Genomic DNA, 13621 nt, shown 5'->3' with positions numbered 1-13621 from the left:
TACTGTGATGTGATAGTTTTAGTGTTGCTATCTACTTTGATGTAATAGTTGTAACTTTGCATGCTACTGTGACGTGATAATTTTATTGTTGCTAGTTATAGAAGTTAATAAATGTCTGAGGCCTTTTGTAAAACAAAAAATTCAACATTCAAATATCACAAAAGTTTTCTTACTTTCACAAAGACAAAAAATTAAATTTAAATAAAATTTTTTATATCAATTTAAAAACAATAAACTTTTATTTAATTCACTATCATAAAATAACTATTTTAAAAAAATGTACTAAACCGAAGTACTGAAAGATATCTGTGTGATCTTAGAAGATAAATGCTTTTGATATTCGTAAATATTCTAGAAGATTTTAACTATCTGAAATTATTATGACTAAACATTGAGACGAGCTCGACAATAAAGAAATTGAAAAAAGCTCCTTTGTGGTAAAAAGACAAAAAATAATATAAATAAGTTTTAATTTTAACTTTCAACTTAAAAATACTAAATTATAAACTCAACATACTCGGATTAATTAAATAATTTAAAAATAACTTTTTATGTCGTATACTTGCAAACTAAAAAGTATATGTATAATTATAAAAGTTAAAAGCTGAATGTACTCTGATGATTGCTATAGTGAATTACTCTCACCTTTTATGACGTTAATATATTAAGACTATCTTTAATAGAAATTCTACAAAAAAAAAATAAATACAAAATAATTTGATTTTTTTGATTAATTATTCTAGTAAATAAAGTTAAGAAATAGGTATAAAACTTACTATTAAGTTCTATATATTTTCTCATTTTTAAAATAAAAAGATTAGGTTTTTAGATATAAACAAGATATAAGTAATTTTATTGTTTTACAAAATCAAAGAATCTACTTGTTTTTTAAATATTCATAAAATATATGTATGTTTTAAAATTAAAGGTGAATTGTTCAAAATAATTAAACTGAAATGAAGCATAAAATTAATGTGTCAACAGATGTTTTTTATTGCTATCAAAATCTTAATATTTTTATTTTTGCGCCTGAAACAACGGTCACTTTTGTGAAGTATTATTACTGATAGTTGTAAGAACTCTAATTATATATCAAGCTACTGATTATTCAATGCTTAACACATATCTTTAAAGCAAAAATCAAGCATTACTTATAAGTTTTTAAAAGTTAAAGTATATATATAAATTGTAACGTTCTAAACAAATTTGAATAGTTTTAACATTCATATCAAATAATATTTTTCTACATGATAATTTTAAAACTAGCAGTATTTAAAAAAAGTTAAACAGGTAACAATTAAAACGATAATTTATATTATTTAATGTAAAATCAACTTGATAGAATATTTAAAAAAGATTAATATTATTCTGATATCATATCACTGATATTATAAGTGTTTGTCAATTGCAATAACTAAGCAATACAGTATTCTTTTGGTCTTAAAATGTAAAAAATATAAATAGAATATAATTATTAAAAGAACAAATTAAGAAAAATTAAAAAAATTGTACGACGTTACCAATTAATCAAGCAAACTAAAAATACTTAAAAAAATATAATTGAATTTATTGAAAGTACGTGTTTATAAAAGAATTAAAATATTAAATTATGTAATAAGAGTTTACATTGAAGTTATAAAAATACTTAATATTCGAGTTATGTGTTTATAAAAATTAAAGTAAAACATTAATCAACCTTAACTTTTTCTAGTTTTTTAGTTAGCAGCATAGGAAATACTGTCACTTTTTTTACACAAATTGACACTATAGTTAATATAAAAGCTTTAAATACATATTATTAGATACTTTATACTTTTATCAGATAGAAAATTATTATTAATATTAAATATAATATCAATTGTGTAAAACGTTTCTGATACAACCAAATGAAGGAAAATAAACAAATGCTGTTTTTCTCTAAATTTTATAAAATGACTTAAACTTTTTTTTCCTTAATTTTTTGTCAATTAATCTCAAGCCTTTAGAAAATGTTCCTTGTATGAAGAGAAAAAAATATCAATACATAAAAAATTGTTATTAAGTAAACAAAATCCTACAACAGAAGTGTGAATTATTTAGTTAAGATTAAATTGAAAAAGTTTTACAACGATCGCTTAAAAATTGTACGAGAAGATATATTTTGAATGAAATAGTTTTCTTTTAACTTTTTAGTTGGTTCTTCCCCAAGGAACCTATAGTGCATTCTGACTTTGAACCCTTATATCTCAAAAACTAATTCAAATTTTTTAAAACAAAAAGAGCAACTGTTTCAAGGTTAAAAATCTTTAAAATAAGATTAGTATGTATAAAACTGCTTCCTTATTCTTTAAATTATATATGTATCATTTACTAAAAAAACTAAAAATTCTGCATCTTAAACTATCTGTTTATTATTTTAGATCAAATACTATAACATTAATAAAAAAAAATTGTGCTTTTTATCTTTATATAACTGTTTGTTTCAACATTTTTATCAAATTTAAACTTCTGAATAAAGTTTTAAAACAAATTAAATTAAACTCTATTTAATAGGGTATCAGATTGAAAATTTACACAATTCTTTAAAACTGGTTATTAGTAAATAATTTTATAAATAAATATTTTATTTCAGGAAAAGACAGAAAAGTTAAAAGTTCTGAAATTCAAACAGGATATATTTGGATATATAAATTACGTTTTGCTACTTATTTTTATATTTAAGATAATTAAAAAATAAAATTGTTAAACAAACACAGTAAAAAAGCTAATGTAGTCTCAAAAAGTATAGAATTATAAAACTAATATTTTTTTGAAAACGTTACGTTTAATAATGTATTTTTATATTTATTTAACATAAATAACAAAAAAAAAACACTACAAAACTTTAATTTACATTATACGTAATTAAGGTAATAAGATTTTTATTTTAAACAATACAGTTAAACTAGTTTTCAGCAAAAATGTTATTTTATTCTAAAAATTTAAGATGTTTTATCTGAATATAGTATAGTATAGGTAGTATAAAAACATTTAATACATAAATGTGTTAAAAAAATGTATTTCTTTGTCTCAGAAAATTTCGTATCGATTGATCATAGTAAAAAACTTTCAGAAGAAAAATAACATTCAAAAAGCTTGAGGCTTTTGACTAAATCTTATGTTATCGTAGTTTTTACCTTTTTATTACCAAGTCTTATCAAATTTAAAACAATAGTAAGACTAAGAACTGTTTGTATACTGGTTTAAAAATTAAAAATGCACACTTATTTTGAATACAATGAGTCATTGTATTTTCAGAAATTTTATAAGGTATATTTCAAGTACTGTATGTAACCATTTTAAAATGTTTTTGATGTTTAAAAAAAAAACGAATGACGCAAAGTTTTTATTAGAGGACGGTAGCAGACATGGTAAAAAGCGCCGCCTTTGAATAGAACTAAAACAAATACTATTAAAAATCCTTGGCAGTAGGAATTTTTCATCTAAAATATGAATATAGGTTTACAAAATAGTTATAATAGCTATCTTTTTTATTTTAAATTTGTTTTTTTATTCTGTAGATATAAAATGATTTTAACAAAAATATTAAACATTTCATAATTAAAACCTTTGATTTATATTTAGCCACAAAGTTATACTTTGTAGTTATTTCATTAAAAGAATAAAGCCCACTATTTAACAACTCTCATTTGTGGACTAAGCATTTACAAAACAAAACTCTCTAATTAAATTTTACAAAAAAAATATTCTAAATAAGACATTAAAGTATTTTTCTAATATATTTGTGTCTTCTATTTATTAAGAAGGATATCAAAACATTTAAGTTTTATGTACTTTAAAAAACTTATGCATTTAATTTTTTAAATATGTTGAGGCAAAAAAAATTAAGTCAATAAATACTAATTAAAACAAAAGGAAAAGTTACAGATGAAAGTTATATTACACTATAGAAGTTATTTCATTCTTTTATTAAACTTTAAGCTTAAAATTCACTTAAGAATTACTTAATTTTTTGTTAATACAAATAATTAAGTTATTATGTAAAAATTTTATTATAAACTGTTTTAGTTTTACAAAAATGGTGTTAAAATAATAAAGTTCACTGTAAATTAAATCTTCTTTTACTTAACATGATAGTAAACATATTACATAAAAAGTAATAAATGTTAACTTTATCAAATTTGATAAAGTGTAAAATATGAAAAAAAAAATTGGCTATAGTTTGATACTTTAGCTTCCTAGTTACTATAGTAATAAAACAGCTATAACTAATGATTTTCTAATTTTACTATGCATGGACGGCAGGCAGTTGGTTTTCGTGGACCAAATTTAAAGTTTCAAAATTTTAACGGGCTGTGTTTTATTTTTGGTTGTATAGTTCCACTTTTTTAGTAAAAGTTATCTTTTCGTGTAAAAATAGAGACAAAGATAAAAGAACAAATAGAAAATACTTTGAACTATAAGGTAAGCGACCACTTAAATTTTAAGTTAAACAAAACAAACGTTTATTCGGTATTAAGAGTATTTAATTATTAGTCATGGCAACTCTATATACAGCTGCCTTATATTAATTTATAAATTTACAACAATTATAGGGAAAGTCTTAACTAAATTTTAAAATATAATATTTACTTCAGATGTTTGGCAAAAGGACAAAATTAATCGTAAAAGTTTTCATTATAAAGATACAATTTTAGTAGTTTGTCATAATTCATAAGAAATAAATATTTTTTCAAGTATAAAGAAACTATTCATATAAATTTAGTCATAAAACATTCCCATTCATACTAAGTGCAATTAAGTTTATAAACCGATTTATAATAAATTAATTGTGATAAATTTTATATTTACTTAGCTAGTAACTGATACTTACTATATAATTATAATAATATTAACAATATAAATACTTTAACATTTAAAAGTAAACGGAAAGTTTGCAAAATAAAGTGTATTGAAGAGCTTAGGCTTTCAAATAATTTTAAGTTGTGTTTTAGAACCTTAAACAATTTAAACTACAAGAAAAACCTCTAAATAGTAATTATACTTTTTAGTAGCTATATTAAAGTCAAAGCACATGTTTTTTCTTGTTGTCCCTGACAAACTAAAAGTGTATTTTTTGAAGTAATTTTTGTTGTATTTTTGGGAATACACCGATTTAGCAACATTTACTTTGAAAACTTCTAACTTTATCAAACATTTATTCATATACAGTAACCTCTCGCTTATTTACGCACATTGTGTCCAGAGAAAAAACGCGTAAAGATACGAGAAATCGTAAAGATACGAGAGGTACCAAATACACTTACTATAATAGCCGATTTTTTATATTGCTTCTAGTTAAAAGCAAACTTGGGAGTTTCCTACTTTTAATAAATTGTTTACTTTATTTATAAATATGAAAACAAAAGATAAAACTATACATTGTTAAAAAAACAGATTTAAATTTATATAAAATAAAAACACTTGTAGAAAAAGTTTACTAATTTTATGTTACTAAAAAACAATTAAGATTTGTATTAAGTGTAAGCTCTTAATTTATTAAAAGTCACTGCTACTTTTTGCTAGGAAGTTTCATAGATTCTTTTTAAGATGTTTATCCATATATAGGGGAAGAGTACTGTATTAACTATTTGTGTTTTAAACTCTCATTATTTCATTGTTTAACACAATCGTATTTCTTTGAGAATTTTAAATTAATCTTTTATTGTTAACAAAATTTCTGATATACTGAGGTATAACTAAATTTTTATCAATTAGTCAAGGAACATAAAGTTACAAAGTCTAAAGATATAGAGAGGTGAGTATACATATTTTATACATATTTTAAATAAAAATATACAATAAACCTAATTTGTACAATATCATTATAATATTAAAACTTTATTTATTTTTAATTTTTTAGAATTCTAAAATCGTAACTAAACGAGAGTGCGTAACGTCACGAGTGCGTAAAGATGCGAGAGGTTACTGTATTATAAACTCTCACAACAATGGTCAATGATTTTTAAGATAGACTTTTAGGTCATAATCTGTGTACCTTTTGCTTGAAAATACTTTTGGTTTAAATGCCGTAGGATGATGTCCCACCAATATCAATAGAAAAATAGTTTCACTTTGGTATTGAAAAGCTCTAAATTAAAGTTAAATTTGTTAAGTAATAAACTCAAATTGCAAAATGCTAACCACTTTTTATGCTCACCACTGCCAATATTTACTTTGGAAGCCATAGTCTACTACTGGCAACATAGTTATACAAACTAAAGAAGCTGTTTTGAAGAAAAATAGTAAAATGTTTCTATAATATTTTTATTCTGCCGTAATACCACTTATGTTTTGATAATACTTATTAATCTCACAAAAAGTTTTGTAACTAATGTATAAACGAATTAAACAATTAAGATTTTTTGTATTTGGTTGATTGTTTAATACTACTAGTGAAATGGTAATTTAAACTTATCTATAGATAGGTTATAATTTACTATATATAAACAAATTCTATATAAGATTGTATATTCAAACTCTAAGTACAATTTATTATGCCATGGTTGTTTTACTTCCATATTCTAAATGTGGTTTATTTTGATTGAAGTGATTATGTAGTTTTTTTTTTTTTTTTTTTTGTGCTGGTGAATGTTACTTAAAAACTTCAACAATGTTGAAATATAAAAAATTACATTTTTTTGAAAATTCATGCTAATTTTCTAAAAATTTTTGGTTATACTTAACTTTAGGTGAGCACCAATATCAAGCTGAAATTATAATGCTTTTAATGTCTTATTTAATAATAATTTTAGGCTAAAAACTTTTTTTTTATAAATACATGAACTAAATTAAACTTAGATCACATAAACTAATAAACTTAAATATTTAATTGCTTTTATTTTACAACATAAAGTGATTATATCAGTACATTAGTTTGTATTGATTGCAATATTATAAAATAAAATTGATTAAATTTGTTAGTTTATAATATATTTGTTTAATTCTTTCTCCGTATTTATATAGCTTGTTTAAAACAAAGTATCATTTTTTAGCCTAAAGTTATTGTTAAATAAGACATCGAATATACTATATTTTCAGTTTGATATTGGTGCTCACCTAAAGTTAAGTATAACCAAGTTTTTTAAACCTTGTTTATATTTCAAAATTATTCAGTATCACATGACTGGTTTTTATACATAGTTAATTTTTTCTAAAGTTTAACTTTTGTTCAAAAAGAGTAATTTATTTTTTATATGTTAAATTGTGGAAACGAACATCAACCCAGCTTTTATTTGTTGGTCAAAAGTTTTAATATATTGCAAACATAGAGTATAAATAATAAACATTAATCTAAAGTTGTATTGTAATATAATACTCCCCTGCCATTACATTTGATTAATTATTTAATAATTCAAAGTCAGTCAATGGAAACACAAAACACATAGTTTAAACAGAGCCTATGAAATATTGTGTTATGTTGATTTATTCTCAGACTTGGATTTTTTTAAAAAAGTAACTCCTCTTCATTTTTGATGTGTTTTACTTTAAGTTATTGAGAAATGTTCTTTTCAATATTACAAAAAAACTTGTAGGTAGCACACTTTTGAAAAAATCAGTTAAGACCATTATCAACAATAAAAAAAAATCATATTTTTGTTTACTTTTCATAACTGTTTTTTACAAAACAGAAATGTATTTCCTACAAGTTGTTTAAAATTTCTTGAAGACTCTAAAGAAGTTTCAAAACAATTTTTCAAAAACTGAAGGAAAAGATAGTTTTTAGTGATATCTATTTTTGCTTTTTTTTATTTTGCTTGCAACTCCCATTATGATCTGATAGAACTCTTAAAGCTTTAATCTAAAAATTACTTTGAATCTTAACAAGTAGTAAAAAACAACTGTTAGGGATAATAATTATGTAAAACAAAACAACACTAAATTTCTAAATAAAATTTTGCTCTGAATGCCCTTACTATTCATTTTTTGTTTATAATCTATACAAAAGTAGTCTTAAACTTTATTTTGTGTTGTTAAGGGTAAAATATATTTAAAACGGGTAGTGTGGATTTTAATTATAAAATAACCATTCAATTGTTTTAAGAAATCCAGTTTATTGTGGGTTACAGTTTTATTTTAAATTCTTATGCACTCATAGATCATAGATATGTAGTGTGCTAATCATTCTACTTTGTATAAAATTAAAAATATAATTTTTTCACTTAAAACTTAAGTTATAAATTAGGTTAAGGATTTTCTTCTTTTTCATTCAATTCAAATTCATCAAACCGATTTATGTTTGACTGATTGTTTTATTTACAGCTTAAACTATTTTAATTTCAATTCTTTTTATGACATTTTTTATTGATTAAATGTTTTTTCTGTTAAAAATTTCGCAAACTTTTCTTTTAAATAGTTTGTAAAGTAGTACAATACTTAATATTTTATATATTGATATGTTTGAAAAAAAAAATTTGTTATTATTTACTTACAGAAGTTTTATTTTTGTTTAAAATGGACAAGTCTGAAAACAGCAATGCAAAAAATGGAAGTTAGTTTTTTTTATAAAAAGTATTTAAAAGTTGGAATTTTTTTAAACATTTTCATGTTTACTTAATTTTATTATTTAATCACAATCATTTCAAGGCTACAGATTTTCTAATTAGTTTATCATTTTACCAAAGTTTTAAGTATAAGCTATTGGATGAATGTTGGATAAGTAAAACAAGGTAGATAACTTAACAGATAAATCAGTTTTGAAAGTTTTTTATGTAAAAGTCTAGGAAAAGTAAGAAGTAATGACCAATTTTCACAGAGAGTAAAACAAAATGAAAGATTTTGTTTTTAAATTTTTAGTTTAAGAGTTTTTTGAAATGAGAAACAAAAGAATTATACAATAAGATACACAGACACAATTTCAATAAAACTAGATATATTTTAAGCAATTCTCATCAGTAGAGTACAAAGCTAACAAGTAATAAGAATTTACAAAATTATTTAGTAACAATTAATCATGTAATCATAAAGTAATCAAGAGATTAATAAAAGACAAAAGTAAATGGTAACAGTTAAAATCATTTAAGTTTTCTTACTCTGTAATTGATTTACAGTAAAACTAAACATCAGTAAAATAAAAACAACTCTTTTAAAGTATAAAGAAAATAAAGCAACAGTATAGTCAAAATCTTATTGCTTACATAAAACAGGTTTTCTTAACAAAATACAAATGGCTTTTATTTTAATTGAATCGGAAACATCACTATAAGTTTTAATGACTTTAAATCTATTTAGATTAAAACTGTTTGCACAGGTTGAATTATTATTACTACAGCATAATTTGATAATAAGTATAACAATTTAATGCAGTAAATCAAATGTGCTTAATAATAAACCTAAACTGCACAAGTTTTGAAATTCTTTTTTTTTTTTGCTAGCTTAGTTAAATATAATTGGTATATATGACCAACAGATAACACAAGCAAACAAAAATGTAATATATTAGATGAAAACTTTGTACAACAATCATTGCAGTCAGATCAACCTTTAAGCTCTAATAAACAAGGCAAGTTATGTGTTATTAAGTTATCTTTTACAGCAAAAAATTGGTATGTAATTTTGTTAAATTTTAGAAATTAATTGTACTCGAGTAATATTTTTTAATTTAAACTAGTTAAACTGTCTAAAACTTTTATAACATTTAAGTAAACATGCAATATAATTCAATTACTGTGTATATTTTTTTGCTTTAGGTTAGATTGTTAAACTTAAGTTAAAAACTACTTCTTATTAGTAACTTGTAGTGATTTTAGTAGGTATTAAGTATATTCCATTTTAATAGTTTATCAACGTTTAAAGAAAATATTAAATTGTATAAGTGGTTAAATAAAAATCAGTTCATAAAACCCAGAATCATTTTATTCTATACATATTTATCCTGTGCAAAAACAATTAAATTATACAAAAAATTTCTTTTTAATTATGCATATAATTTTATAAAAGCTTTTATTTTAAAACATAGGTTAAATAGTATTGATTTCAAGTTAAACAAAAAGTCATAGAAATAGAAATTTTTTTATTTTGTAAAATGATCAATACAAGTTAGAGGTTGCAACTATTTTAAAATAATGAGTTAGGAGCATGTTATGTTAGATAAAAACTTTAACTTATTATGACTTGTACAATTCTTATTGGGTATGCTTCTAGATGGTTTTGGTTTTATTAAACTTTATTTTTACTTAATAGACAGCTGTTTTGTTTATAGGAAGTCTGTGAAAAATTTAATTTCTTAATTGCTGCTGTTGTAAAAATTCACTTCTTTGATTGTTATATTTTCTTGAAAGTTTTTAGTTTTTATGACAGTTTTGTTTAAACTTCGGCTGTCTATGACCATTGATTTGTTGAACTAAAAGTACTGCCCTTCTTTGGTATAAAAATTGCCTTTTTGTTTCTAAAAACACCTGTCAAAAAAGTTTCTAGAATGTCTTTGCCCATAACTGATCTGTTTAACTTGTAGATAATTCTTTTTTGGTGAGAGGCCTGCTGATTTTGTTTTTGTTTCTTGAAACACCTGTTAAATTTATTTTCTTCCAAGTCCTTGTCTATTAATTTTACGGTCTATTTCTTTTTTAGTGAGATGACTGCTAACTAATTTTTGTTGAGACATCTTTCAAATGAATTTTTAGGATGTCCTTATCCATAAATAACTTTTTTATCCGACAATTTATTTCTTCTTTAGTAAGAAAATTGTTGTTTTTTGTTTCTTTGAACAACTGTTTTATCTTGCACTACTTTTTGTTTTTATCACGTCTAAGTCACATGTTAAAATCACATATCTTTTAAATTTTTAAAACCTAGTGATAGACTACTGGATGTCTTGTCTTTTAAGTGTTTTAGTATGAGGTGCTTTAAAATTAATATCTGCAATATATCTTTGTCTTTTATATCATTAAGTCATATTTTGACTTCAAAGTTGAGGTCCAGGCCACTGACAAAACGTGGTTGTTTTTTGGTAGTAAAATTCTTCTCAACACTCCACCTTTTTCTACTAGGAAAGCCTGTAAGCTTTTAATGTTTCTATCTCTACGGTTAGTGCTTAAGGTTTAGCCTTATTTTTAGTCTTTGTTTGGCCAAAAATAAAATTTATCCAGTATTTTTCAGTTTCATTAAAAATGCCATCGTCAGCCATACGTTTCTCAAAAAAATGTCTTTAGATATTAATATCAAAGATTAATTTTTCTAACCATTTTAATCTGTTATCTTTAAATTTTAAATTTTAAACACCTTGTTGTTTTGCCATCATGGCACTATTGATATTTCTGATTTTACAGGTTCTACTACTGACATGTCCTGAGTCAGCTAGAACATACAATGTTAAAGTCTGATCACCAATTATAATCCCCGACCTGACTTTAAGGATTACTTATAATTTTTAAAAAACTAGTATTAACTATCAAATATACATATAACTCTAATATTAGTTGTGCTCAATAATGTTTATTCAACAAAGCAAAACAAACATACACAAACTAATATTATAACAAATTATAACACAGAATAATAAAGAACCATAAATACTCTCTGGCGACTTTTACAAATAAATGTGGTAAGAAATAAAATTTAAAATTAACAAATTTGATATTTAGTTACAGCATGTGCATTACGTTAGATGAGGCACTGTAGCAAATGCTCTACCTAAAAAAAAAGTTGATTAAATATAAAAATATTACAAAAGTTATCATTTTTCTATAAACTTGTGTTTATAAAGTGATTTATGTTATTCTAGCATCTTAATCATATTAAATTAGCTTAAAAAATATAAAAGTAAGAAGATTTCAAATACTTGCAAATTTTCCTTTATTTTACTTAAAATATTGCCTTAATATGGGGTACTCTAAATCAGCAAAAAATTCTCACAAGGTACTTTTGTGATAATTGTCACATGTAAAACAATTTTCAGCTAAAACAACATCCCTGGTCGATATGTTAGAAACCTTTTTACAAACATGCAAATGTCTCAAAAGTTAATTAAAAGATTTATTGTCTATCAAAAATGTTAATCTATAAGTAGTATAGATTAACATTTTTTGTTAAAGCCTACGTAATTTTTCTTTTCAATTACAGACAATTCAAGTGAAAAGATCTCTAATGTTTTAGATTAAGATTTTTTATCCAAATATATGCAATCAGATAAACCTCCTAGCTCTATTAATCACAGTAGCTTATTTTGTTTATTTTTGATACACTTATCATTCTTACCTTTTATGAGTGAACTATATTTAAGGAATATAATTTTTCATTTTGCAGATAGTTAATACATTATTAAACTTTAACCAAAGTCAAAACATTTTATTTATGTTCAGGACTCTTAATAAATTTATAAATTATTTCATAGTGAATTTCATAGTGATTGCTGGTTATAATACTTTGTGGATCTGTAAAAATTTTTAAAACTCTAAAAAAATTGATTTGTTACTATTATAACTATTTAAAATAAGTTTTTTGTTTACTTTTGCTTTAGTTTACATTGATATTGAATTTAATTTGTAATAGATGATAACAATAGTATCAAATCACTTTTTTAGAGAATTAAAAGTTTTTACAGATTTACAAAGTATTATAACCAGCACTCACTTTAAAATTAGTTCAATATGAAATAGTTTATAAATTTATCAAGAGTTTCTGAACACAGTTTAAATATTGATGTTAGATAATAATTACATTTAATTTTACAAATATTTAACAATAAACTTTGTTAACAAATTTGAGTGAGTGTTTTTAGTACATATCATAAATCGTTGAAACGATAAGGATAATATATTTAAGTTTAAAAGCACTAAAAACTAAGTTACATTTTTATAGTTATACAAGGTTTGTTTTGTTTATAATATTTTTATAAACAAAATAATAAGTTAAATTCAAAACTATTTTGAATAAAATTCATTAAATTATTTGCAGTTGACATATATAGTGGAATCGAAAACAAGTTTAAATGCTCTGAATGGGAGAAGAAATTTTCATCAAAAAATTGTTTATATAATCATATGAATATCCACGATAAATCTTACCGATGTGAAGTTTGTCTGAAGTGTTTTCGAGGTAAATCTCTTCTAGCAGTTCATATGAGAAAGCACACGGGAGAAAAGCCCTACGTGTGTTCTACTTGTGATAAAAGATATTCTTCGAAGCAGAATCTTACTATTCACATGAGAAGCCACACGGGAGAAAAGGTCAACGTGTGTTTGATTTGTGACAAAAGTTTTTCTACCAAGCATTCTTTACGAAACCATCTGGCCACACACAGTGATGAGAGAAAGTTTAAGTGCGAGATATGCCCAGAAGAAAGATATTTCAAAACTAAATATCAACTCAGCATGCATACGAAGCTACATTACGAACCAACTCATCAGTGTGAAGTTTGCCTGAAAAGTTTTCATTCTAAATCAGATGTTGTTAGACACATGAGAACGCACACGGGAGAAAAACCCTACGTGTGTTCTACTTGTGATAAAAGATTTTCTCTAAAACACCAATTGAACCAACACCAGGCAATTCACAGTGATGTGAGAAAATTCAAGTGCAAGATATGCCCGGATGACAGATATTTCAAAACTAAAAATCAACTGAGCAGTCATATGCGTTTCCACTATGAGCCAAAACATTCATG

This window comes from Thalia democratica, chromosome 8 (assembly GCF_965202585.1).
Source record: "Thalia democratica chromosome 8, ktThaDemo2.hap1.1, whole genome shotgun sequence".
In the NCBI taxonomy this organism is placed as follows: Eukaryota; Metazoa; Chordata; class Thaliacea; order Salpida; family Salpidae; genus Thalia; species Thalia democratica.
This window is presented reverse-complemented; position numbering follows the sequence as displayed.